Source organism: Falco biarmicus, chromosome W (assembly GCF_023638135.1).
Source record: "Falco biarmicus isolate bFalBia1 chromosome W, bFalBia1.pri, whole genome shotgun sequence".
Lineage (NCBI taxonomy): Eukaryota > Metazoa > Chordata > Aves > Falconiformes > Falconidae > Falco > Falco biarmicus.
Window position 1 is genome coordinate 14,413,586 of NC_079310.1, and position 24,967 is coordinate 14,438,552.

Here is a 24,967-nt window from a genome sequence, read left to right on the forward strand (position 1 = left end):
AGTTACACTCATCAAGGATCTAGCATGGGGAGGGATGGATTTCTTAAGACAGCCTGAGGGCTCCAACAGCAGCCTTCGCTTTCAATCAATGTCTAGAGGCATGAGTGGAAATTCATTCAGCGAACAGTCGGAGGTCTTCGCCTGTCCATACAGCTGCCTGGCACACAATCCCAAGCACAAACTAGTGGTGTCTCAGCTGGAGATCTGACATTTTGCCGAACCACCATTTGCTTGAGAACTGATAATTAAACACTCTTTCTCCTTTAAAAAAATAATAAAAAGGTAGATAAAAAACTAAGTCAACTCTGCTGGTAACCTTGGAGGCTTCCTTTTGTAAGGGTCTCAATACATGTCAAAATGTATTCTGTTCAGGATCAGTCCTGGCTGTACAATTGCCTTTTTTGTTACCCGAGTGTATTAATCTGACTGTTTTTATTTGACTTGCCTCTGGGGTGCTATGCTGCTCTGGCAGAGATTTCTGCGCGCTGGCAGAGTTCATGAACTCACGCTTGCAAACTGATCTTTGCCCTGTGTGTTTCTAAATATTTTGGTGTGTATGTAACACGACAGAATGTGACTTTGCACTGAAAAGAAAAAAACAGGAAGAGGAAGAAACATCCCACATCCCCTCCTTCCTCTGCATCTCCCCCCTCCTCCAATCCTGTCAACTTCTATTATGCTCAGAAAGCAACCAGATGAGTCATAATATTTAACCAATATTGGGGGAAGGGAGAGTTTTTAATTAATTTCATTACACATTAACAAAGTCCAGCTCATGACTCAGTGGAAGTCTATACAGTCATTTGCAGACAGATGGGAGCTTACCCTCTCTGTCCTATAAGCTTCCTGGATGAGATGAAGATGCATTAAAACAGCTTATTAGCTGTTTTGCAGTGCTGCTTGAAGTGTAATTCCACTGTAAAATAGCCACACAACCCAAAGATTAAAGTTGGGTTGGGCTTAGTCAACTCATATTTGAGGCATTGGGTTTTTTTCACTTCTAGCCACAGAAAAAAATAAATGAAAATAGGACGCATGCCTGGAGGTGTAATTTAAAGCATCAGAGAAACAACCCTGGTGTACCTTACAATCAGGTGTCATCTGGTATCATTCATCTGGGTTCAGAGATGGCATGAACTCTGCTTCTGGTGCAGAAAAGAAATAAAGTCTAGGTACTAAAAGGGCAGAGGCAACTGATATTACTCCATATCTTCATGTCAGGAAAGGAATAGATCACAGTCAGAGCAGAGAACTGGAGAAGAGATTCTGCCCTCTGAATACACCCCTCATTTGTGTCATATTGGACATCCTTACCTAAAGGTGATCTTGGTCTACTGATTCCAGCCTTTATTCTAACGCTTGGTTTTGTCTGGAATTTTTGTTATTTTTTGAGTTAGTTTGTTGGGTTTGGGTTTTTTTCTTTCTTTCTTTTTTCTTTTCTTTCTAAACTTGTGCCAAAAGAAAAAGAGCAAAAGATCTATTTCCAGCAAGGCCATCCTGTGAAGAGCAGCCCTTATACCTATACTCAAAGTTTCTTAGAGGTGCCAGGTGAAGGCTACCTCAGTTTTCCTTTCTCATGGTAAGAAATGTTTATATGGCACACATGCAGCTGAATCCCGGTTTGCAAGAAGGAATTAGACTGACATCATACTAGGATGTAAACAGGGGCAAGGACAGCTTGCAATTTTTTGTGACTAGGCACAGGGGCTGGCCTAAAAGTTTTGGTAGAAAAAAGTTTTCAAGTGTATGGTCTGCTCTTCCCCTTTTATTTAAGTATTTGTAGGTAAATGAGCACTGAACTGAGATTTCTGTTACTGTTTCCACATCTTACCTAATATTTCAATGTCTTTTATTGCATGAACAAGCCCAAGGCCAGGCTAAGCATTTTTAGAGCTCTGCACTATTTCAGTTAAACTCTCAGCCCCAAAAAATACAGGAACAGGCAGTGGAGTCCAGCTTCCCAGTTCAATTTCATGCCAGGAGTTGTATTGAAATAAACAATTAAAATAAAATAAACCAAAACAGAATAAAATAAAATAAAATACAAAATTAAATAATAAAATAAAACATAAATAAAATAAAAAATTTAAATAAAATAGTTATGTTTAAAGATTCCTCTCTCGCTATCTTGGTTCTGGGCTGTCAGAGAAAGGAGGAAGGGGCATGGCTTCAGACCTGTCTAACCCTTTGACCCCAGACAGCTGCAAAATCTCTGCAGTTCCTCTCTGAGACATCCCGGAGCAGCAGTCAGACTAAGGGAGCAGAAAGAAACAGGACTAGTCATCTGCACTGCCAGTTTAGAGCTGAACCAGATGGGTGGTGGGCTTCACTTCTCTAGGTTGGAAGTTTTCTATTTGCTCCTTCGCTTGGCAGATCAAGCAAGAAGCATTGCAGAGACAGTACTTCAGGGAAATATCTCTCAGGGTCCTCCTGAGTCAGGAAAGTGTGTACACATAGCATTTTCCAGGGCAGTGCCCTGAGGTGTGACCTATTCAGCAGTCAAACCCCTCCGCTGTAGTTCTCTAAGACTGCAGTGTGCTCCCTAACCTGATATTTGGGAGACCTGGAGGCTCTCGTTTAGGAAAAAGGGCATAATGAGGATGAATGAATAAAGTCAAAGATACATAAAGAGCAAGGGATCATGAAAGATACCGTGACCTCAGAAGTCACCATCTGTATTTATTTTTGGTTTTAAACCAGCATTGGGTACCTTCAGTATGTCACAGAGCACTAAAGGCAAATGAGTCCTTCCCTGCTTCCCCACCCTGTTGCACAGCCTGCTCCCTCTGTCTTTTGTGCATACCAACCAGCTTCTCTGTTCCGTTTTCCTGCACATCACACCCCCATGTGATGCTACACGCAGAACAAACAGCAGCAGTGCACTAAGCCAAACATACCTTGTCAAGTGAGTGCCATTACAATGTAAGGATTGATTTGCTGGTGGAGGGCTTGCATATTAGCAGACACAGAAGCAACAGCCAGGGTTAACAGGTTTCGACATGGAGAATTTATTAAGAGCACAACAATAAAAGGGCAATCCTTTTGCTGCTTCTTAGATTCCAGCTACTGCAGATTTGGGTTGACCTCAAAAGTTCCTGGGATCAGACAAGGAGAGGGTTACATTTATACAGGCTTTCCCCTCAGTCCCTGCACTTCTTCCAGGCAAGTGCTTCCAGCAGGTAGCTGTCTCTTTGGATATTAACATTCACCCCCCCTCATTTTTGTTGTCAGCTGGGGCCTCTAGCAACCCGCCTCTGGTGATAACCTTGTCAGTTCTCCCTGGCTAAGCTGGGAAGGTTGTTTTTTGTATAAGAGCTGCAGTGACATCCCAAATTTTGTGGAAAATGCTGCTGGTGACGCACAAGTGGCATCCACTTATCCCCTGCCAAATATGTCTGGAACCAGTGCCAAAATCTTGAGCTTTGAAGAAACACTACTTTCTAGATAAGACATTGAATAATTATTTGTGTTAGCAATAGGTTTTCTGTCTCTGGCAAAAGTAGAACGGAATTATGCACTCGACCAGCAATGGATGCAAAGCTGACTTGAGATCTCTTCCACATATTCCAAACCTCTCAGCACAGGCTGTCTTTGTTTCTCCCTTTCCAGAAGTAAATGGAAGTTCACTTGAGTATTTGACTGAGCTTGCATCAGGTGTTGTCTAACAGGCTCATATTGGATATTGACTGTACATTTGTGAGGAGATGGATTGAATTGACATGACAGATCATTTGCAGCCTTAATATCTATGATTCTGGAAGACCTCTTACTGTTAAGTGGAAGCTAAATTGACTCAACACTGGGAGAATAAAAAGATATATTATTTTTTTAATTGTTATTTTTTGGAAAGAAAAAATAGGATGTTGAATTATTATTTTTTCCCTTTTAATTTTGAAAAAGCACATGACCTTTGAAGTCCACAGGGCTTCACAGCTCTGGGGAAATATTTCTAAATGTATATATTGTTTTAAACCAAAACCACAAATTAAAAATGTTGATTGATATTGTCAGAAATGCTACTTCTTAGGAATGTACAGGATTAATAAACATTTTATTTTCTGTTTGTCTCCTTAGCAATAGGAAGCCTTCATATTAATGCCGATGTGGTAAAGGAGGTAGCATTTCTGTGACAGTGATCTTGATGCTGTAGGAGTAAAATATTGTAATGTAAGACTTAAACGGAAGAAACAGGAACTTTTTACCATTGGTGGCCAAAAGAGAAACTACATTTTTAAATGTAAAATCTCAATTGTAGTTGTTTTTGTTTGGTTGGTTATTGTTGGTGTGGGTTTTTTGTGTTTTTGTGGGTATTTTTGTGGGTTTTTTTGTCATGGCTACACTAATTTCTTTGGGAATTCTGTACTTATTAGGTAGAAATCTCTCCCATAACTTTCATCTGTCCTCTTCATCTACCTGTGCACAAAGATGCTACATAGCCATGCCCTGTGCTCTGTGGGTCAATATTTGTCACAGTCCATCTTAGAGAAGGCTTCAAATCAGAGCTGGGTTAAATAGCATTATTCACTGTGATCTGATTCTGCAAAATATTCCAGAGTAAACAACCTTCCTATTCCACAAAGCATTTAAACATGACTTACAATTTCATAGGTGCTCAAGACTCTTGAAGCTAAAGGCATGGCAGCATTTTTTTGAGCATAAGCATAACCTTAGGTACTTCATTGAATAGGCAGTGCAGAAGAATTGCCATCACAATGTAAGGCTTTGTGGAAACATTGAACACTTGACAGTCATTACTTTGTGAAAAAATTGTAGGTCAGTCATGGGGATTAAAGGCTATTTCAGATATTTTTTTTCTGCATATTTATTTATTTTTGTCATTTTTCTGAAAGCTCAAGATAACTAGAGATCATTTAGCCTTCCAGGCCTGGGGGGACATATTCGTAGGACATCCCTTTCAAAATATTAAGAACAAAATTGCGTGAAACCATTTTAATGCAAGGGAAAAAAAATAATTTCTGAGAGGAAGTAATGTTGAATGTTGAAAATTATAACAATCTTCATTATTGTGTTGGGTTTCAGAATTAGTAAGCCCTTCACACATATTTGCCATTAAGAATGATATAACAATGTTGTTTGTTCTTTAATTAGTTTCCTAAACACATAACAAACTAAATTGAATAAAACAAAATGACCCTTCAATTCCCAGAATTACACCCTATTTAAATGGCCATAATAAGGTAATAATAATCCAAGCTAATCATAGTTTTACTTCCCATACTCTATGACTTGCCATGTGATATGCAACATTACTAATTTTAGTGTGATTACAAATTATTCCCATAGTTCAAGTTTAATACAGTATTGATATTGTTATTAATATAGATTTGTCAGTAAAGATACAAAGCAAAACCAGTTCCACTTAATATCAGTTGACAAAGCCAAAACAACAAAAAAAAACCCAAAACAAAACAAAACAAAAAAACCCAAAAAAGCCAACACACCACTTTATAGCTTAATTCACATGGGGAGGAGGAAGTACAAATGAAAAATAATGATTTAATTTCATTAAAGGTGTACTTAAACTGAATTAGAGAAGATAAAGGGGAAGAAATTATATACACAGCAAGGATATGTTATTACTGCATTTCTAGAATGAAAGCATGTACTTACTGCTCTTGCTAAGCACTTGTGATTGATGTTACACAATCAACCATTTTGCTGGTGTTAATCCAGTAAAATTTAGTGTACTTCTCTAGATTTATATCATCCACTCAAGAGCAGAATTTGATGCAAAGGTATCTGAGTCAATATGGTTATTTAGTCTACTAATTATCTGGAAAACCGTAGCAGTTCTGCATACTTTGTGTTTGTCCTGGGCTTTCCTGGCCCTTGGTCTAGCTAGTTTTGTTATGTGCTACATCTATAGAACACACATCTATAAATTGAAATGCAGCAGACACCATAATCTCTGGAAAATGAAGTTTTCGGTTGCTAGATCTTAGCTGAGCATGGTAGCTGGATGTAAAAGTTTGTGTCTCCTGTCCCATACTGACTTGAAGGCAAACAAATTAATGCAAAGCACAGATGGTTTGAGATAATGTGCTTGACTTTGCTCTGGATCAGAAGATAAATGAACACACATTCATTTACCAGTGCAGAAAAAGTAGTCATTGCACCAATTGTCAGCTCTTACTTCCCCAAATTTCTGCCTATTCTATCAACATTTAACTGTTTAGAAAGCAAAAGCTCCTCTGGAAGAACTGAGTTTCCTGCAATTTCCTTATCCCTAAAGTATTCTGGGGGCAGCAACAGATATTGCCTAAGCAAGGGTGAGGAGCTTTAATTATCCTCCAAATTCAAGTCTAGTACAACTAACATTGTAAGCATCCTTTACTAAAAGAAATATAGTCAGGTGTGTAAAGGCTCAAACATGTGAACAAGGAGTAATGAATGGTCCTGTGTCAGCTCATCTGGGACAACTCACATGCATTTATCCTGCAGCAAATATGAGGTAATGCACACTAAGCTTTTAAAGAAAGAATTTCCTCTACTTACCTTATATTCATCCTGGACTGAGAGCGTCTACATGGATTTGTTATCACAGTTTAGCTCACATTTTAACTAATTACATAAATAAATGATTTGTGCACCTGGCACGCTAGGCCAGATGTTGTTCATATGCATAATAAAGAATCCTGTCTTGCCTGTAGAACTTGCTGTTTAAGCAAACAAGGCAAAGGTTAGTTGTTATTTCCTATTTTGCAGCAGAGGGAACAGAGACGCCATATGACTGGGAAGCTGACTTGTCCCAAGTAACACAACTAATCTGTGGGAAGACATGGGACTGAACTCAGATATCAAATAAGCTAGCTGTGAAATCATCTTTCTGATCAATAGGTATCTCTTCCTACCAGACTAACTGCCTGTAGCATTTTTCTCACACATATATCCCTGAGCCCATAGAAAGATTTCACTCCTGATGCCTCACGACAGTGGTCTCTGAGATACATTGTTCAAATTCAGCTTAGGGATATAGCATTCAATGGCATTTAGGGACCTTCTCTTGCAAATCATGGGACTTTTGTCAAAAGGGAAGGAAGAGCATTGCTAGCGGTGATCACAGCACAGCCCTCCTTACAGGTGTGCTGAGCACCTGCTAGGGAAGTGCTTTAGGGACAACACTCTGAAGTGGCTCTACTCACATTCAAGCTTCTGCTTATGCAGAATTCAGAACTGAAGGAAAATGTCACAGAGGGATCTTGGGTTTATTGTACATATTAAAAATACCACCTTAAAAGTCCTCTGCAAAGATCACCAACAAAAGCCTTTTCCAGTAAGGAGAATCCAAGAAGCTTGATTTACAGCCCTCTGTGTTCAGCACTGTGCAAGATCCCCAGTTTACAAAACAACCTGTGCATTAATGTAACTTTTATTTATGCTCATTTAGATCACTAAATAAGCAGAAAAGGCATGGGAGTTGTGAGGAATGCCCAGTAGTAGTCAAGAATGTGTCATGTGACTTAGAAATTTTACTTAAGGCTGTTTGAATCTTCATCTTGTTTTGAAAAACTAAAATAAATAAATAAACACAATCTTCCAGCAGTGTTTAAGAGCAATACCAGGACATGTCTGGGGATACCATGTCAATTAGGTTTGAACTAAAGGGAAATTCTTTGAACTGATATTGGGAGTGCACTGAATTAAAAATAAATAATGAGAAATATTAAAAGACATTCATTTTTCTCCTACTACTACCCTAAGGCCACTTTTTTCCTTTACCCCAAATATGACAAGTTCCTTGTAAACATGCACACACGTAAAATACAGGCCAAGCTGCATGCCATCTTAAACTTATGACTCCTTCAAAGACTACAAATAAAAATACATTCAAATTCCCTATACAAATATCCCATAGGCAAAGTCATGAACATTGTCACTACCCTATTAAAAAAGCACTGTAACAAATCTTTAGATGGGGTGTTTTTCCAGAGGGTTGTTTTTTTGTGGATTTTTCCCCCCTTAACTGAATGTCTATTTGCATATAGAAAGCTGCGCTGATGAATTTTATACAGTAGAATAAAGAAAAAGAGAAGGGAATTAAATGGAGGAAGACAACATGGCCTAGTGAATAAAGCAACAGACTTGAGGGGATCAGGAGACCTAGATACTATTCCCAGCTCTTCCCGGCAGTGTGACTTTAGGCAAGTCTCTGAGCAAGCTTTCCCTCCCCACTCTGTTGTCTATTTATACTGTAGATTCTTCGGAGAAAGTACCATCCCCTGTTGCATGTTTATACAGCCCCAAGTGCAAAGGGGCTTTGTTCTCTGTTGGAAGATCTTACAAATAATAACTGGAAAAAAAACTTAAAGATCCACATATCAGAGAGAATGTTAATCTACCTTTCCTCAGCCACTGTGGCTGCAGATGGTTCTGGATTATATACAGTATTTAGATCATAGAAAAAAATAAAATTATCCCCTGGCACACAGGATTTAAGTGGCATAAGCAGTTCCAGGGCAGTGCATAAGAAACCTGGTCAAAACCTGGGCCATGGATAAAATAGGCTTGAATATGAGTAGAAGCACATGGAGTTTTCTCTAGAGGTAAAATACATAGGAGTTCCAAGTGGAAAAAACAAAAACAAAACCAAAAACAAACACACAAAAAAAACCACCACAAAAATTAAATACAGCACCCTTGTGTTCAAAAAGCACGGTATGGCTTCAAGAGTGGAATGGGTTTCTTCTCAGAAAAAGAGTTGGAGGGAAGGAGGGGACTGAGGTCCCTTCTGTTTGCACCTCACTATGTACTGTGCTTGCTTTTGCCTTGGATAATGCAGTGGTAGCTGTGTTCGCGCTAGTACTTCATCCTTCCCTAAAGGAAATTACTATAGCCAGAGAGTGTGAAATTGTGTATTTTGTCCTCACAGAAAAGGCTGAAAATAAAAGAAGGAGGAACCTTGAAAGAGAGTGCGATCTACATAACTCTGACATCCAGCACAAGGACAGGTGGTTAGACTCTTCTGGCACAGTACTTCAGGCTGAAATGTGGGAGTTTTCCTACACAGGACACAGTTGTGGATGTTCTCCACTGAACTCTCTGAAAGTAAGTACAAGGCTTGAACTTCATGCTGCAGCACAGACAGAAAGTTAAGTAATCCTGAAATACTGTCTTAAGGGTTTTTCTTTAATGTAGTCACTTCTGACATCTACCTGTGCAGACATTTCTAGTTTTAAATTAAAGGTTAAGACTACATTGTAATTGAAGTACAGATCTGAGCTTATTCTTAGTTCAATCACCACTGACATAGTAATTTTTCTCACCTCAGTGGGAGTGGGGCACCTCAGTCTAAGGTTTGAAACTTGGATGGAGTGAACCCTATATTATCTCAAACCCTAAAATCAGACTCGTGTATGCACCATGAACTCTGATCAGAGTAGATATGCATGGAGCCCAAAAGGGGAAATGGTTAGTGATCTGCTGCTTCAGTTACACATTCAGAAGTCTATGGGGCTGGATGGGATCCACCAGAGGGTACTGAGGAAGCTGGTGGAGGAGCTCGCTGAGCCGCTCCCATTATTTCTTAACAGTTCTGACAAATTGGAGAGGGCCCAGCAGACTGGAGGTTAGCCAGTGCAACACCCATCTACAAGACAGGCAGGAAGGAGAATCTGGAGTACTACAGGCCTGTCAGCCTGATCTCGGTGCTGGGGAAGGTGATGGAGCAGAACATCCTCAGTGCCATCACATGGCACATGCAGGACAACCGGAGGATCAGGCCCAGCCATCATGGGTTTATGAAAGTCAAGTCCTGCTTGACAAACTTGATCTTTCTACGAGGTGACCTGCCTAGCGGATGAGGGAAAGACTGTGGATGTTGTCTGCCTGGACCTTAGTAGTACCTTTGACACCATCTCCCACAGCATCTCCTGGGGAAACTGGCTGTTCATGGTTTGGACAAGTGTACTCTACGATGGGTGGAAAAGCTGGCTGGGTGGCTGAGCCCAAAGAGTGGTAGTAAATGGAGTTACATCCAACTGGCAGCTGGTCACAAGTGGTGTTCCTCAGGGCTTGGTGCTGGGGACAGTCCTGTTTAATATCTTTATCAATGATCTGGGCAAGGGGATTGAGTGCACCCTCAGTAAGTTCGCAGATGACACCAAGTTGGGGGAGAGGGGGGTGTGGATGTGCTGGAGGGCAGGAGGCTCTGCAGAGGGGTCTGGGCAGGCTGGACCAATGGGCTGAGGCCAATTGTATGGTGTTCAGCCAGGCTCAGTGCTGGGTCCTGTCCTTGGGTCACACCAGCCTCACATAGCACTATGGGCTTGGGGAAGGTTGGCTGGAAAACTGACCAAGTAGAAAAGACCTGGTGGTGCTGGTTTACAGCCAGCAGAACATGAGCCAGCAGTGTGCCCAGGTGGCCAAGAAGGCCAACAGCATCCTGGCTTGTACCAGAAAAAGCATGACCAGCAGGACCAGGGCATGATGTCCCCCTGCACTGGGCACTGGTGAGGCCGTCCCTCAAATCCTGTGTTCAGGTTGGGCCCCTCACTGCCAGGGGGATGCAGAGAGGCTGGAGCGTGTCTGGAGAAGGGCAATGAAGTTGGTGAAGGGGCTGGAGCACAAGTCTCATGAGTAGTGGCTGAGGGAACTGGGGTTGTTTAATCTGGAGAGGAGGGGGATGAGGGGGGACCTTATCGCTCTCTACAGTTGCCTGAAAGGAGGGTGTAGACAGGTAAGGTCAGGTCTGTTCTCTCACGTAACAAGTGATAGACAAGAGGAAACAGGCCCAAGTTGTGCCAGGAGAGGTTTAGATTGGATATTAGAAAAAATCTCTTCACTGAAAGGGTGGTGAAGCATTTGAACAGGCTGCCCAGGGATGTGGTGGAGTCACCATCCCTGGTGGTGTTTAAAAAACACTTAGATGTGGTGCTTAGGGACATGGTTTAGTGGTGGACTTGGCAGTGCTGGGTTAACAGTTGGACTTGATTATCTGAAAGTCTTTTCAACCCCAAATGATTCTATGATTCTATACGACAGCTTAGCCCCGTATCAAGTATTAGCATCTTTGCTCTTCTGAGGAGCAACATGGATTTATCAACCTCGGGCTGCAGATTGGTGACAGCCAGCGTGTGTCGGAAAACAAAAGGGTCTTGAGACTTGATATATTTAACTCAGTGCTAATGCTGTATGTAGACATAGCCCAAGGGTCTCAGGTACTTATACTACTTTTAACAGTAACAATGAGCTCAGAAATCGCTAACCATCAAGCACTGACTCCCTTCCTAGCTGGATTATACAGCCTTTGCTGAAATTTAGGAACGACTGTGCTGGGTCGACCACAGTCAGCAAGTAAGCATCCATCCAGATTCTCACTCACTCCTGTCCCCAGCAGCATGGGGGAGAAAACACAAATAGTGAAAGCAAGACAATTCATGGTTCAAGAGAGGGAAAGACGGGAAAACCAAATGATACAAAGGCAATTGCCACCTCTCACAATCAGACTGATGCCTTGCCAGTCTCCAAGCAACAGTTAACTTGGAAGACAACCCACATACAGACTACAGTTTTTATTGCTGAGCATGACATTATATGGTATGGAATATCCCTTTGGTTAGTTTGGGTCAACTGTCCCAACTGTGTCCCTCCCAACTTCTTGCCAACCCCCAGCCTGCTTAGTGCAAAGGGGCAGAGTGAGAAACAGAGAAAATCTTGACACAGAAGACACTGTTCAGCAACAGCTGAAACATCAGTATATTACCGACACTGTTTTAGTCACAAATACAAAACACAGCACTGTATGGGCTGGTGTGAAGAAAGTTATTTCCATCCCAGCCAGATCCAGTACAACAGCTGAAGTTCAATATCAGTTTGATATGTTTGCCCTCATCACCCATTCTCATCCTCACCCTTCAAATAACTTGTGTTTGAGAAGTGTTCAAATGCAATCTTGTGACTAACTCACAGTAAGTTTATTGTAATTGTTGAATTTCTTTGAGATGCTTTTAACACAAGTATAGTTCAGGAAAATACATAAAAGAGTGACTTTCAGTCTAGGATATAAAAATGTATTTCAGAAGAGTCAACAAAGTCTGAGGAAAATAAACTTGCATAAACTATACAAAAACCTACTCATGCATAAAAAAAAAAATTCTGAAAATGGGGAGTAGGGAGTGGGAGAAATCCTGACTTTAGGAATATTTCAGGATCATGCTGATGATTAAAACTCTTTCAAATTAGGATAAGACTTTCAGTTTAATGTCACAAAGAAAACAATCAAGGACATTAACAATGTAGATGCAGAAAAAGTTCTTACATTCCCAGTGAAGTCTCTTGTCAGCTTCATTTAAAATTATTTCTTTCCAACCTTTGACATATTTGTCTTAGCAATTTTTTTTAATTTACTTGTTTCAAAGTTTTCTGCCTTCAATAACAGTTGGAATCCCAAAATGAAATTAAAACCATGTAGGTGCCAATATATATATTCAATAGATATGAGACTAAATTAAACTAATTGACATTTTATTAATATTCTTCTGTTTGTTCCCGCAGAGTTAAAACCATACTCAAGATCCTATTATACGAAGATATACTCTGGACCATCTGATAGCCAAACATTTCTGATTATAAATAAGTAAATTTTTGTTAATTATTTATTTGGAAGTTGTTGTTTATTATACAAAAATCTGGAAAGGGAGAATAAATAGAAAAATGTGCTGGGGTTTATATTATATCTTTCATAAGCAAAAACATCTTTTGCAGAAAAATCTGGTTGAGACAGGAGAGGACCCTGAATAGTCAGGTGAATTAGAAAGCAATTTCCAAAGTGATTCTTGTTTGCAGCCCTTTTGGCTTCACTTCGGTGTGAACATACAAGCACCTAGTCTTAGCAAAGGACACACTCAGAAGTAACAAACATTTAAGTGAAATTTAAAACTCTAAAAAGGAAGGAAATTATCTATTCATCACAGAGATAACACAAGAAACAAGAGACACTTTATGAAAAAGAAAAAGAAGAGAAATCTGTGAGATAACGATAGTGATGTTCTGGGACTGTTTGTGAAGGGAAGCTGTAGGCTTTTCATCACTGGAGGTCTTCAAGAAGTTATTAACATCTATCAGGAATGATGTGCATAGAACTGATCTTCTCTTGAGGAAGTAGACTTGAGTCCTTGAGGATGGACTGCTTGGTTTCTCAGCATATCTTCCAGCTGTGTTTTCTGCATTAGAGATTACACTCTATACATTATTGATAACTGGTATAATTTTTAAGTTTAGCCTTCAAGCAAAATCCTTAACACTATGAGACAGAAAAAAAGTCATGAAGTTTGGCTATTGATCTGTTTCAAAAGAAATTAGAAAGTAACTATCAAATATGCAAAGACCGTAGTTCCTTGGTTCCATTTGAGACTCTGAATTATTTGTTTTGTCTGATGTCCTATATTCCCATCAACTTCCAAAATATCCATGCTAGAGGAATAGAAAAAAAAACCTACAATGTTGAAGAATCCTTAATGAATTAAACAGTTATTCATCATTGATCTCTGAAGCAAAGGTATATCTGTTTCTGAGCATTAGACAAAAACCTAGATCAACCACAACCACTCATGTACAGATGCTTTGATTCTAGATCCCTTGGATCTAGGTAAAGCCCCAGCTGACTGCAAAGGACCCAATAAGTTACAGGTTTAAAAAATTGCCTAGTCATTGAAGCCAAGTCATTGAAGACACTTTTGAAGCAAAAGTACAAGCTATAATGATAAAACTGAAGAGGCAGAGACAGAAAGCTTAGCAGGAGTGCTGTAAGAATGATAAACTTTGAAAGATAATATTCCTCTCAGTGAGTAGGGATGGCAAGCAGACAGAAATAAAATTTCTTTAACAAAGGTTTCTATTCACTACTTGATAAAACAGACTGTCATAAATAACCCATGCTATCACTGACAAAGCTCAACCACATAGACTAGAGGAAGAGAGTATCTGCTAGGTTGCTCACAGTCCCTCGTCAGGGTGGAGTTCTTCCCCTAGGCTGCTCTGGGCTTGTTCCATCTCAGTTTGGAGCTCCCTAGATGAGAAGGATTTCATAGAATTGTTTGTCCAACTATTTTTAATGCCAATGGAGCTTACTATCAGGAAATTACCTTTCTTACTCCAAATGAAAGTATTTTCTTTCACTTATTGTTGCATTGCTCATAGTTATGAATACAGGTGACTTCCTCTGCTATAGTGCAGCTACCATACAAAAAGTGCCTGATGAACTGCAGTGTTCTGTACTCTAGACGTACATACATCTAATCCTGATGCATGACTGAGGTTCCCAAACAATATTGAAATATAACAATAATTAGCATTAATAAAAAATTCATTAAAATGAAAGTGATCAAAAGTTTATAACTTAATGAAGTTTTCCCTTTGTTTTTATTATGTAGGATAGCTTAGAAAACAGGATACTACGATTAGTAAAAATGGGAAAGGGAAAGGGAAAGGGAAAGGGAAAGGGAAAGGGAAAGGGAAAGGGAAAGGGAAAGAGAAAGAAGTCTGCTTTATTTTAGGGTTTTTTCCGTCTGATCTGACTTGTCACTGGGCTTTAGGGAAAAGCTATACTTTGGATGAGGGACAAAAAAATGTCTCACATCACTTTACTAGGCCTCCAGCTTCAACAGTCTTGCAACAAAGAAACCACTCATGGCAGCCATTAAAATCACTCTCCATTATAAACCTTTACACAGTTTGTAATGTAAGCAGGCTATCGTAGTCATGCAGTATAATCTTCTATAGAAACAGAATCAGCTCTTGAAGCTTTGAGTTAATTCTTCATGGAATTAGGATGGATATTAAACAAAGAAGAAGAAGGAGAACGAGAGAAAGGAGGAGGAAAGAAAAAGAAGGAAAAAATATCTTTTCAAGTTGCCAGCACATCAGCCACTATAATTTTATTTTTAATGTTTTTGTGGGTTTTTTCCTTTAAATCTGTTACTGTTCAAGCAGTAGCCACTGGATATTGTCAGTCCTGTGTTTGTTAAATTGAAGAATCATCTATCCCCATCTTTCATGTGAACATTTACAGATTTAGTTTTATTATTCTTCCTAGTATCATCTAAAATTATTCATTATTTCCTATGGAGTTTTAAAATAAATAAAAATTCTGGTGCGGACTGGAATAAACAGGGGACTGCAAACATGGAGCAGTTTAGGGACAATATGGATTGTTAATGTGAGGACTGGGAAACTTGGCAGAGAGTAATATCTGCCCTCCCCAGAAGGTGAAAAGGGGAATGGCTGGTATGTACATTTTCCCTGGGAAGAAGTAAAGGACAAGGGAGGAAAGCAGGAATGAGGGAACAGAGATTTGGAGTCATCTGAGTGTCAGGCACAGAACATCCCTGCTTGAGAGAGAAAATAGAAGAAAATGAGATGTAAGAGTGGAGAATAAGGGACACACAGAGACCCTGATGCCAGGAAGAAATAAAAAAGAGTACCATGTACTAAAAGAGAAAGAGGAGCTGGTGCAGCGCAGTGGACTGAGCCAACAGGAGACATACCAAATGCAATGCTGACCCCGATGGCAGTAACACCCCAGTGGGCAGAAGTGAGTTGTATGAACCACGAAAAGAAAAAGATCCTAAACAAAGGAGAGTTTGTGGAAAATCTTATAGGTTTGCACCATCACATGTTCCAAAAGCTTTTTAGAGCAGTCTGACAACCAGCTAACCCATTTCAAGGTGTGGGTGGGTGGGTGGGTGCGTGTAAAATAAGCTGCTAGCCCTTCATGTACGAAGCGCAGAACTGGGGACAGCCAGTATTGCAGATGCCCCCCAATCAGCTTGGGACAAAGTGACCTGCTCTACATCCACCAGCCTAGGAGCTTTTTTAGATAACATTTCTGCCTATTTTCTCACATATTTTTTTTCAAATTTTGTACTAGATCTACAAGTCCAGCCAATATCACAGGGAGGTATTGTTCAGGATTTAGGAGTGTTATTCTTCTCCCACAGACGGCAGGGCTGGTTCTGCTTCTCCCTTCAGAGCTAAGAAACTAATTTGCATGTTGTTGAAAAGGAGAATCCTTTTCTGATGGCTTTTCCCTGGAATGCTTTATGTGTAGAGCTGTGTTCATTCCCTCCATGGTGGTGATTATTCAGGAAATCTGAGCAACTAACTGTGCCTAAGTGTTTACATTTCAATATTTTATTAAATGGTCACTTAGTATTATCCACTCAGTATAACAAGAACCAACTATAAGACACCCTTAAGACTAGGAGAGGTAAATGCACAAAAGGCTGCACTTCTTTCTTTAGGACAAAGTCTAACCATTAATGTGCATAAATAGGAATGGATCAGTTATGTTACACCAGCCTTGGAGTAAAAGGCACAGCTGAAGGATAATGTTGCTAGGTTTTGGGTCTGGCACAGTTTTGAGCAATGCTGCTGCTAACCAAAAGAAAGGAGAAGTAGCAGACAGGGTTTGTTTCACCAAATTTGTGTTTTGCTGACCTGTTAACATAGCGAGCAGCTCACTGCATTACTGGTGTATTTTGGTGTGATCATGGTTACAGGCAGCCAAGAGGGGCTATGTGTTTCAGTGTTTCAAACACTGTAAAAGGCCAAACACATTTCTGTTGCTTGCCTTCATATGTCTAATAGTTCAGTTCATAGATTTCCTTATGTCTGAGATGCGTGCAATGCCACATATCCTGTGGGTCCAACCATTGGTGGCAATATGTATTTTAGAATCCCTAATGCTCATTTCTCCTAATCTCATCTGGGTCAACATGAAGATCTGTGTCTGTTCTTAATAGGGCTGGACTGGACTGGTGAGCTATTTTATGCTTTCAAAGAGCTGTGTGCATAGTGGATGTCATTACAAAGACTGTTATGTTTGATCATACAGAATAGGAAATAGTGACCAGAGCTAGACTGAAAACCTGGCCCTATCACTTCAAAGGAAAGAAGAAGAAAAGAAAAATAAAGTTACCTTCAGAGCAGCTTTTGTACCTGCACATACTAAGGTTAATCAAATCTTACGCTTCAGAGTATATGGTTGATTAGCTTGTGTGTCTGGAAGCACTTCCCCTTATTTGCGATTCTTCTTTTAGTTACAGAAAGAACAGAGTTCATGTTGGTTCCAGGATATTTTTGTTATTTTTTTTTTATTATTCACTTGCCACAAAAACTGTGAAAACTACTGGTAGTACTGAGAAGTGTTCTATGCAGAATAGCTCTATTTTAACAAAGACACTGGGAAGCCTGCAAGTTTTGATATGTATTAGAAGGTAAAATTATTTCCCCCTTATTATTATGAAGTCCCTGCGTTCTTATGAAGCTTTATAACTGAAAATGAGTTATTCTTCTATGAACCCTTGAGGTAGAGCTGTTCTCTCCCTCCTTCAAACTATGGAATGTGAATATTAAGGTATCTTTGCATTGCGATTTAACCCATGCAGAAACTAAACTGAGGCAAGTGTTGGGTATTTTGTTTTCTTTGGGTTTTTAACCCTCCTATTTAAGTAGGAACAGCCAGAAGGAAATCTGGGTTCTCAGGACGCCCAGTCCTGGGCTTTCTTCCCTCCTTTCTCCTCCTCTCTTTCTCTCATTTCCATGTGAGACCCACTTTTTGTTAATCTTCACAGTTCTGTGTTAACCTATCTATTCCTTTTGGCATTAATTTCTGTTCTTTTTAGTTTTTTTGACTTGCACATTCTGAGAGGCACCATTTTTGTCCATTCAGTATAGCTCTATCAACTTCATTAGTGTTCTGGCAATTTACCCGTGATAAAGACTTGGCCATGGGGCCTGTAAGAATGTATGATGGTGATGGAACTACAGGCATTTATAATTTCATGAAGAGTTTAAGGCACAGGTAATTTGCAATGTAATTATTAGGAATATAAGCACCTGTGTGCATGCCTGGCCTTCCCGACAGTCAGAGTGGTGAGGCAGGTACCCGAGCTTGCCCATCACATCAACATATCGTTCAGCACTGTCAGCAAGGCACAGTCCATTGACAGCACTCACTTTGTCACTCTCCTTCTCATGTTGTCACCTGGGTCTGGCCTGCTTCAGGTGATTCAGGTTTTGAAGATTTTGGGAAGTGGATTTTTCACTAAAAAAATAGTATCAGACAGGAGGCTGGTTTGTAACATAACCTTAAAAATGAAATGGGCAAAACTCTAACCTTGATTTGATGGAAAGTGAAGTTCATGTGTCAGAGAGAGTATTAGGTCGTGTGTATTTTATAGCTACAGATATCAAGGAATCTGGTATTGTACCATGGATTAATTATTCTGCCCTGATAGTCTTGGGAAGAGAAATGTATTCTGGCTTTCTGCAGACCACTGTAGGTTTAGGCAAGGTATTTTTTTCCTCACTCACATAAATTTCCTTATTAAGAGTCTTGAAGAAAGCAAGTTTTAGGTAATGCCTGACCCTTGTCATTTGCTTCCTATCTGCTTAATAAGCTCAAAAAAGTCACTTTGCAAAGGCCAAATACTACTGAATTTAGAGGCAATTTTGGCAAAAGATTTCTAGACTTGCACCTTAAACTACTCACCTCAAATCACATCTATATACAATATATATATAATATATAATAAATATATAATAGATCAAATACATATCTAAAAGACCTGTAGGCTGAAGTGATATTTTTGCATAAAAATTACACGGGTCTGGTAGCTGCTGGAATGTGTTGCCATCACAAACAAAAAAAATAACATTCATTACCTGTATATTTCTTAATGAAGTACCTAGCAAAAAAAAAAATAATCCTGAAATTGTGAAGAAAAGTAGTCAATGAAAAGTAGCTACTCAGACTGCAATACATCTGATCTTCTCAGGCTGAACTTACTGCTTTGAAAAAAAATGTATATGGATCATAGGGTTTTTTCTGGTCATAGAGGGTCATGATTTTATAGGTTTACTCTTATACCTTGTGGAAAAGAAAACAACTATTTCATCTAACTTTTACAAAGCAGCACAGAGAACCTTTTTAGTTCATTTTCCTTAGTAAAAATGTCAGTTGTAATTCTGCCCATTATGAATGATGGGTTTATTTGGAATGAAGAATTTTCCTTAATTAAATTGCAATTCCTGGTTTCAGTATGTTTGTATTTTTATTGCAGTGAAAAAAACAGCAGTTCACTCTCAACTTATGTGTCAACTTGCAACAATTTCTCAGCTACCAGAAAGAAGATGAAACTTGGTGGAGCATAGGCATTTATTTTATGTTACACCGAATTTTCAGAATAGCTTTTTGTATTTATTTATAATGTGTATCAGCACTCTAATGCTAATTTGATCTCTTTGAAAAAATGTGTCATCAGGCTTGTAATGAATGACAGATTGGGAAACAGGGAATTGATAATGTTTTGCCATTTCAATACAGTCTGAAATTCTAGTTTAGATCCACACTTAGGAATTATTTATATCCTCTTATGTCATATCAATTTAAATAATATTCCACTCATCGAGACATAAAGAATAATGTTAATGTTAATGTTTCTATTTAAAATTTGTTAATTGCACATGAAGGGGTTATATCTGCTGCATTCAGGGTTTTTTAAATTTAATTTTATTGTATTAGAAAATCTATGAGGTTAAATCTGCAGAAATTATTGCTTTTAAATGTTGTATAATAAGAATCTTGCTGCTGTTATGAGCACTGAAAAAACGTGCCTTCATCTCAAATAAGCCTTGTTAAAGCTACAGTTCTGGAACTGCCAGGATTTAATACTAAATTTGGGCCTGATCCAGCTCAGCTTTACTCATGTGAGTAGCTTGGTCTCCTCTGATGAAATCTGTGCCTGAGCAGGGGTTACTGCAGATGTCTCTGCAAAGTTATTGACCTGGGTAAAGGCTGGGAATGGGGAAGAGAAAGGAGTGAATGTACAATCTCCACCTGTTTAGGCTACAGGTCCCCAAAGTATTATGTCTCTGAGACACTCCTTTTAGAGGTGATCTTGGTCAGGGATGGAATAACAACTGAAGGCTCTGCCAAGGTGATGAAGGAGGCTGAAGGCATATTTTGTCCCTTCTCCACACACCTGGATCAGGTAGACAGTATCACAGGCTTGCCGGAGGGGCAAGGACTTGGCAGCTCCACACAGGGAAGAGGATGCTCCTCTGCCCTCCAGCCACTCTCATCTCCTGCTCCAAGCTGCTAAGGGCCAAATTCTGGGAAGGGCATTGTCAGTAATCGTTTGCTTGATTAGACCCCTTAGGGGAAGTCACCAGTAGTGGTTTGTTCCCCTGGGAAAGAAAAATACTAAAGCAAATATGAGCCTATTGACTACTGAAGTCATGTGGAAAACACTCATAGACTTCAACCTCAGCAAGAAATGACCCAGCATTACTCTAAAACGTATGGACTTAAGTGAGCGATGCTTTGCTGCTTGTAACACCAAACAGTAAATGAAATTATCTTTCTTTTTGCTCTAAGCACAGATACTGAGCCTGATCCTCTTCCCACTTTCATACATTTCATACAGTGACATATATCTGGAGGAAAGCCCTTGCTAACAGCAGGATCGCATCGTCAGTGAACAAATGAGAGAGCAGAATCAGTCTCATTTTTTGTGACTAATAATTTAAAAATGCAGAAGCTGAAACATTTCAGATTCACAGTGGACAGGTCCACCTTCTGCCAATGTGTGCTTTTAATTTCTAGCCCTAGATGAATCTGAGCAAGTTTAATACTCCATTTTAGATAAGCATCAAAAAGTTAGGATTCTTATTCTAATTTGAAGCTCTTGAGTTTGAGCCATCTGGCTGGGAATCTTCGCAGAGCAACCTGCCACATCACATTAGTTTTGTGTCCTAATTGGTGCCATGAAAAGAAACAATAATCAATTAAGTTGTCAATTAACTAAAAAAAATAATCCTCAGTTTCCAGAGGTATTTTCTTAAAACATGAAGTGGGAACTTTTCTATAATTTCAAAACAATATGTACATTTGTGTGTATACATGTGTATATGCATATACACACATACATACATGATTTAAGGTTCTCCTTAACATCATTGCAGTTATTTCCCTCCATCTTTAGCACTCCTTTGGAAGGACTGCTACTGAGCTCCAAAGATGACACTGATAGCTGAGAGGCATTCGTTTCACACTGGCTAATTAAGCATGTGAAGGCCACGTAAAGGATCGGTTCTATCAGCACACACTCACCATAAACAGCCTGTCCCCTGCAGGGTTAAGAAGAAGACATTAAACGATCACCTGTCCCAAACACCAAATGACAGTTTCAAGGTAGTAAATGAAGCCTAAGGGATAAAATTCAGTTTTAGGTTTGCAATGAAAGGAAGGAAACAGCTGAGGAAAATCACCTTCTAAGAGCTTGGAGAGAGAAGTCTAAACAGAATTTTGCATTGCCCCTTTTCATGTCTTTACCAGGGATGCTCCTTGGGAGAAATTCTCATTTCGATGAATGTTCAGGCTATGCAAATCTTGAGCTCACAGCTGACACCCCTTGCAATCCCCGCCTGCCCTCCTCTAGGGATGAATTGCACCTCTGGTACAAATTACACATGCACACCAGATGGGGTGAACTGAATGCTCTAACTAGAAACAGAAGGAGGATGATCTTGTGTTTAATATGAAAGTCAGGGACTCAAAAGACTTTGATTCTATTCCTGGCTCTGCCTCAGACCTTGTATAACTTTGGGTGACTCGTTTAATCGTTCTGCCTTGGTTCTTCTCATCTATAAAATGGGAATGGTAATATTGTACTACGTTGTCAGGGTGTTACAAAACTAAATGACTGCTTATAAGATGTACTGCAATCCATAGCTGAAAAAGAATGCAGACAGGACATTTGTTACTGCTAATAATAATTTTGGGCAGGAACTTTAACTTTCTTTATGTCATCTAAATATATATATATATTCAGACTTATTTTTAGGGGTGCTTTGGGGTAATTTCTCTCTAGGAAACTGAAAATAACACAGAAAGTAAAGGTGTGAGAATATCTATGTGCATAAGTGCATGGTTCTGCATACAAATATATACAAAGAAATACTAGTAGATTAACTTTAAAAATGTAGGTAGGGTAGTAAGGAGGGGAGAATTGTTTTGTGGTACTCAGAGTTATTTTTCTCTTCAAACATTACAAAAAAATCAACAAAACAAGGACAAGAAGACTTTATCTTCTGGAATATTTTGTTTGCCATGGTAGAATGCTTTTTGCCTTTTGAAATCTATACTATAGCTCAGTTCCAGAAAGAAACATCCTACTGATCAAGTGAGGATATTCTACACACATACAAACACACATAATACCCCCTTTTTAAGAGAATGTCTCAGCAAAGTATTTGACTGTTTCAGCATATTTGTCATCTTGTACTTTCAGAGAGGCTCATCGACCAAATATTTTGCTAGTTTCATTCCCCCCCACCCGGTTCCCACACTACTGCTTCTGTGTTGATTAGAGAATTTAGACCCTAAAAATATTTTTCTGCCCTGATGGAAGGAAATGAGCAGGTTGACTGACGTGTAATGATTGTGTTCTGGTATCATGAATGACAGCTCTCTAAGTATCTCTCTGGATTACAATGCCACTTTGGTGTTACATAGGATCTCCACACCAGAGGATCTCAAAGCATTTTCTGGAAAGTAATAAATTAATTAACCCTAAGTATCCTGTCTTGTCTCTGCTGGAGTCAAAAGAATTTTTTTTCACTGATCTCAATGGCAGCTGGAGGTCGGGCTGTATGATTAGTACTCTTGTAATTTGTCCACTGCCAACTCTCCCCAGAACAAAGAAGCAACACAGCTCTCTCTTTCATAGACTCCACCGTCTAACATCCTTATCCAGGTAACTTTCTGCATACTGATCTGCTCCTGAATTCAGTAAGACACCTCAGAGGGAGGCCTAGCAGGATCTGGCCCTGCACAATCAAATGCCCTCTTTGATTTGCTCTTGTTGGTAAAGTTTCGATTATCAAATATTCTGATACAAATTCTTGCCTGGATTGAAAAGTGATTTATTTTAATGGAACAGTATCAAAGCCCCCTTTTGTTCCTCCCCCTGTACACCTAGGAAAGAAAGGACATCCTTTTTCTCCCTCAGTGAGCCTGCAAATCACTATTCCTCCTGGAGTCTGAATATCTATTCAAAAGAAGTAGCTGACTCAGAATCTGTTCTCATCTTCTTGTTCCTATAATTAAAGTTTTAAATCCTCAGCTGTAGAGGTCAAATAGCACATGTAGAACATTTGCACTCCAGCTTACTGACTGTCAGCACAGGGCCAAATCCTTAAGTTTTTATGCATTCAATGGAGTCAATGGACAGAATTTTTCCCTGAGTTAGGGCCAGATTCAGCATATTCCCATTTTGCAGATCAATAAACTAAGGCACAGAATTATTAGGCACCTAGCCATGGCACAAGAATGGACTGTCTAGACAGGCCCTTTGAAACATTTGGGTGTCAAATCTGGAGTTTCAAGTATTAAAACCACCATCATTGTTACCAAACTGATGTGTGCGAAGGTGAAATAATTCACTTTGTGGCAGGAAAAAACTGTGACAATAAACCTGGGGTTACTTTGTTGATTCTGCCAAAAATTTTTGGTCCCGATGAACTTGGTTACTTGTCTGGTACTTTAGACTCCCAGTATGAAGCTGGATAAAAAATGGACCTCCATACCTATTTGCTGAAGACAGGCTCCTCAAGACAAAATTAACAGAATGCCATTTATATGCATGTGCACATACATATATACAGATGTATTTGTATGGTCACACAGAGGACTGGAATGCATGAATTTACATGCTTGAGTTAGTTCAGCAAATTGTGCTCCACTCATGCCTGCCCAGGTGTGCAGCCTGCAGATTAGGAGTCCACCATGTGATTGGGACATGGTAGGGTCTTGTGCGTAAAACTTCTGCACCCACCCATCAGCTACAGCGGAGACCCAGTCAGTCCTTTGCATCCTTTGCCTAACATCTCTGTAGACCCTAAAATGTGAAAAAGCTTTTTTTTTTTTTTATTTTATTCTGTATATTTACAGCACAATGAGAGGCAGAGGGGTTCTGAACACTGGGAGCTACTGCATATTGTAAACAAAAAAATTAAATTGAAATAGACTGAAGATTGAACCTGGGTATCAGTATAACAGGGTACATCACAGTTTGGTCATTGTTACCTCTAAAACTTCCCTTTTAAACCTAGAAGTCAAAAAACTGGAGAATCATAAATAAACCATCTTAAAACTTCTAGTTTAAAGCCCCCATACCACCTTAATTCTCATCTCTAATGACAGTAGTGAGGAAAACATATCTAATTAGCATTGAGATATTTTAAATTGGTAAAAAATGAAATTGACTTTGAAGTGTGATGTTAGATGATTTATTTTGTTTTCTTTTTCCCATGGTCTACAGATTTTCCATGTCTATGTAAACTAACTCTTCTAAAACTTGACTTTCTAGTTTAAGAGCCTTGTGGTGAACCAGATGTTGTACCTGTTGCACTATTATCATTAACGTTGCACCTACTGAGCATAATCTGCTCATTGACATGTTCTTCCCAATGATTCTTCTGCTGCTTCTTCTCTCCCTCTTCACTAGGGATATGTTTTCTGGGCTACAGCCTCTGCCTGAATATTTGCTGGGAATACTGGTCCAAATTCTTTCCACTTGTCTTCATTAGACTACCAAAAGCTCTGAGTTAGGAGTACTTACTCTGTGGAGTCAGCTGAGAGGATGACAGGTAGCCTTGCAGGTGCTGAAGATTTTAAATGGCCATCATTGTCATATTATGATTATGCTTGTAACCAAACTTTCTGTGAGGAGATATATAACCTTATATGTAACGAAGACAGGTGATTGCAATGAGACAAAAAATAAGCAATACACCATCATATCAGCTGAGTGGTATGGGAGTAAATTAACTTTACTCACATGAGAATGCAGACTAATGCATTTTGGGGTTTAGTTTCTTTTGCACTTCTTTTTTGCCTTCCATATCATTATTAACAAATACTGATGTGCTTGATCAGCCTAAG

The 24,967-nt window shown here is 39.4% G+C and overlaps 1 long non-coding RNA gene across 1 annotated transcript; it reads left to right on the forward strand.

Moving 5' to 3' along the window:
- The first annotated feature begins 4,078 nt into the window (after nt 1-4,078).
- LOC130142048 (uncharacterized) lies at nt 4,079-22,250 on the forward strand. The gene is made up of 3 exons (XR_008819276.1): nt 4,079-4,237; nt 8,891-9,066; nt 19,083-22,250. It is a non-coding gene; the product is annotated as an uncharacterized LOC130142048 (long non-coding RNA).
- Nucleotides 22,251-24,967: the final 2,717 nt, after the last annotated feature.